Source organism: Amblyomma maculatum, chromosome 1 (assembly GCF_055883805.1).
Source record: "Amblyomma maculatum isolate TAMU_Amacu chromosome 1, ASM5588380v1, whole genome shotgun sequence".
NCBI classification, from domain to species: domain Eukaryota; kingdom Metazoa; phylum Arthropoda; class Arachnida; order Ixodida; family Ixodidae; genus Amblyomma; species Amblyomma maculatum.
In genome coordinates, this window is record NC_139344.1 from 372,529,318 (window position 1) to 372,533,493 (window position 4,176).

The 4,176-nt window shown below is 49.3% G+C and overlaps 1 pseudogene; it reads right to left on the reverse strand.

Moving 5' to 3' along the window:
- Nucleotides 1–469: 469 nt before the first annotated feature.
- Nucleotides 470–1,315, reverse strand: LOC146208209 (ubiquitin-conjugating enzyme E2 Z pseudogene; annotated as a pseudogene).
- Between the last annotated feature and the right edge of the window lie 2,861 nt (nt 1,316–4,176).

Sequence of the window (4,176 nt, forward strand, 5' to 3'; positions counted from 1 at the left end):
TTGCTTCTATACCCCCGGGGTGGTACAAAGCCATCCACGCGGACGCTCGTTCGGAAGCGAGGTTGCAGGATTGGTACGAGGGACCATGCTGTTCTCTCTCTGGAGAACTGTGAAATAAGAGATATTTTTCGGAACACTGCTCATTATTTTACGTTTACCGATCGTACACGAGTAAACATACCTGTACGTTAGTAATATATCCTGTATAATAGTTAAACGCAGAGTGACGCCCAGAGTTATCACTAAAGTGCCGATATAAGCCTATGACAAAGTCCAAGAATTTTCTCAAAAAATGTTCTCAGCAGCCGCTCGTAAGGTACTTCTCAAGTCCTCCAGAAACCAGAGTCGCTGGGGATAACTAGCGGTTGGTCAACGGCGGCTTGCTGTCCTGCGCTGGGAAGTGGTGAAGTTACGTCAGCGGCTTCGCCTCCCGCCTAACAACGTGTTCAAAATGAGGGTCGCGATGCCGTTAAGAAAGCCGTCTCGGCCACTGAAGCCCCTTAAGAAATCGCTGCGCCATCGCGCAGCAGCTTTCGCTTTGGCCATCGCTTTTTTCTTCTTTTCCGCTTCGTCCTTGAGAGCCTTCAGTCGAACAAGCAGTGCTTCGAACTGGAACGTGCCCGGCGGCTTGGAACTGTAGGCGTCCTTCATTTCCGTGCCCGTTAGGTGGTCTCGTCTTCGCGACGTCTTCGTACTTGCTGTATGACTCGAGGAATGAACTCAGAATTAGCTTCCTGAAGGGCGGCGGGCACTGAGGGTCGTCCTTAATGGCGATTTCCACCTGACCACACACGGCCACTCTCAAGGTCTCATGGCGAATGAACTCGTCGTATCTGTCTGAGTCACCTGGCTTCTCCTCTTTCTCGATTCCGTCAAAGTATGGGTGCTCGTTCATCAGTGACTGTACGTCGACCAGCACGCTGGTGAGGCCGAGAACCGGACTCCAACCCGGTCCTGACGCAGTGCCGATGGAGCTCAAGCAAACTTTGCCGCTGCTGTGGAGGTTCATGTTGAAGCGGACACAGCCCGCGTCCGTGGTCATCAGGCGCATGCGGGGTGGGTTGGACGGATAGTCCGATGGACAGCATAGCAGAATTTGGAAGAATCCCCCCTCGTACGGAGTCCCTTCAGAGCCCACAATAAGTGCATGGATCCTGCTCACGTTGCTCTCCTCTGCACAGATGAAGATCCCCGTGGGTGAAGCAGCGTGGAACTCGGAAATGTCTTCCCGGATTCTCAGCAAGGATGGCGGGGACGGGTCGTGGCTACATTCCAGTGGGTCCCAGGTATAGCTGGTAGATGTTCCGCCGCTCATTATGTCTCCGTCGTGCTCAATGAACGAAAATTTTGAAAGCTACACTCTTTTCGCTCCTCGCGCCGCTTTCTTCCAATATTGTCGCGCACCGTCTTCCTTCTCTTCATCTTCGGAAGCGAATGCACGTTTGCTGTTATGTGCTAAACACACAAACTCGAAACGCAGCCGCCGGAGGATGCGTTTCGATTGATGCGAAACGGAGAGATGTCAGTGCATTGTTGTTGCGATTGAAGGAAAAATGAAAAGAAAATGCACGGGCCTGCTACTGGCTCTGTAGCTAAGCCACCTCCGCTGCCTCGTGCTGACAGAATAGAATACAGATAAGAAAGAAAAAGAACAGGGAGAGAAAGACGTGCGTCGCAACAACCGTCGTCCACCATCGAAATGGCAGTGGGTGCAATGACGGCCTACAACAGATAAAAATATGGTGGCAGGCTAGCCCCCGCCGCTAGCGGCAGTGATTTACCAGTATCAGCCTCGTAGGGCCAGGATCAACCACCCTCCTACCTCTGCCGATGTCAGTGCATGTTAGAGACCACTATGTGGTCGAAATTGCTGCGAAGCCCTCCAGTACGGCACCTGTTTCTCTCTTTCCGCTTTCACTCACTATTTCCTCCGTATAAACCCTATTCACTATCAGGTTTAGCTATAAATAAATCAGTTTTTAAATCAGTTTATCAGGTTTAGCTGGCGGCAGTTGTGGCAACCCTGTATTGTGGAGACGACGTAACGTTGGGCGTTTCGAAACTAAAATCACGCAAAAAAAATGTCTCTGAAGCGTCAACGTCGGTCTACCGGCGTACTTCCTACTGCGCGCCGTTCATTTGTCGGACACTTAAGACGCCGTTTGGAACGCTGTCCAATCAGAGCTCGGATTTCACCGATACCGTTTCATGATTCGTCGTAGGCCCTCTCTCTCTTTCCCCCTCTCTGATGTTGCGTTGTGTGCGTGCCATGGTTGTAATGATGTCACGTGAATAGCGCGGTTACTGTGTTCACATGCAGTGACAAATACGGCGCCTTTCCTCTCCTGTAAACAAATTATTATTAGCGTTGAATTCCTCTAATTTTGACTCATATATGCTGTAATACTTTAAAATAAAGGACTTGTGTCCACCCATAGTAACTGCGATAAACGAAGCACTACACGAAATACGAAGTTAGCTGCTTATGACTGTTGGATGTTGTGGCTGTAGGAAGAAGGAATAGAAAATGCACGGGCCTGCTCCTGGCTCTGTAGCTGAGCCACCTCCGCTGCCTCGTGCGGACAGAAAAGACAATAGAGAAGGAAAAAAAGAAGAGGGAGAGAAAGACGCGCGCCGCAACAACAACAGCCGTTTTCCACCCTCTAAGCGGTGGCGGGTGCAATGACGGCCTAAAGCAGATAAAAAAATTTGGAGGACGCTTAAGCTTCGCCTTCAAGAGTTGAACGCGATAGCGTTATTGCACCTCGTCGAGAACACTTATTAAACGCAAGGGTAATGGGGCATCCTCGCACCGGTACCCGCGCGGCCCGAAGGGGAGAACCGGGTGAGCGAAGATAGTGATATAAAGAAAGGAAAGACGCTTGATTCTACAACCCGTAAGGGTGCACGGCGAAACGTCAGAGGCGAGTGGCACACCACGTGTCGGGGCAGCGCCGCACATTGCGAGGAGGGGTTCTTCTGTGTTTGCCGCAAGATGGCTCTGCATGTGCGCAGAGCGCAGAAGAAATGTAGCGGAAACGTACTTCGCTACTCGTGTAACCATGGCGGAAGTAGAATGGTGGCGAAGGCTGGGCCCAAAAGCGGTTCAGCGGTACCGCAGCATAGCCACAGGTCGGGGGGGCCAACCACTCAGATTAGGAAATTATATTACTACAATTTGAAATGTATCAGTCAACATAAAAAGAATAGACATTTTGATAACTTCGCTTGTGAAAGAGGTAAGGTATTTTATAAATACATTCTTGATTTTTTTTTTAATCTTGCAACACTCTAATCGCCCACCCCCTTGATGTTGCATTGGTCAGAAGGCACTGCCATAAATAACCAAGGCAACGCAGATAACGAAGCTGACGAAGCACGAAACGGTTTCTTATCGCTGTCTGCTGCTCGTCTGCTGTGGTGCGGGCCTTGGTGCGCCCGGGAAAGCGTAATTTAGTTCGCAAGTCTGAAAATGTCCCTTTTGCGAAGATTTCGACGTCCTTGCTGGCCGCTGCTCTGTCGCCGTTTGGTGAGATTTAATATTTCCCTGCAGCCGTGTTTTTTTTTTTTTTTTTTTTTGTTTCGTCCCCTTCGTCGTGCGGGCAGTGCGAAATCTTTTTGCAGCATTGCGTTTTATCGAAAGATGAGCCCGCACAAAGTGAGGAAGCAATGCTCTGTGGTACGTTGCGACAGCGTGGACTCAACCGTCCGTGTCTTACCGCTTCCTGGCTGACTTTCACCGGTGAGCAGATCTGGAGGTTGCATACACAATGTATGCTCTAATGCTCCTGTGTTAAGCACATTTGTTGATTCTAAAGCTGTCTGGATTGTTGCAACCTTGAAATTGCCTTGAAAACTGATGTATAATTTCTGCCGAAGAATTTAAACGTGAAGAGTGATCCCAGTGCTCTATGCCCCACGTATGCTTTGTTGCACCTACTAATTCATGACATTTTTATTTCAATTGCAGCGGTCATAGCTTTGTTTTCTGTACATGCATGTTTCCTATCTGGTGATGTTTTGTGGCAGGCACTTCAAGCCTTTTCCATATGCCTCGGCTGTAATCATTGAGATGATTAGCCCGCTTAAACAGCGCTACTGTTTGTGCTGTCAGCGACATGCATTTTTATTGTTGGGATTTGTTGCTGTATTTTATTGGTTGATGCAATAAACCAT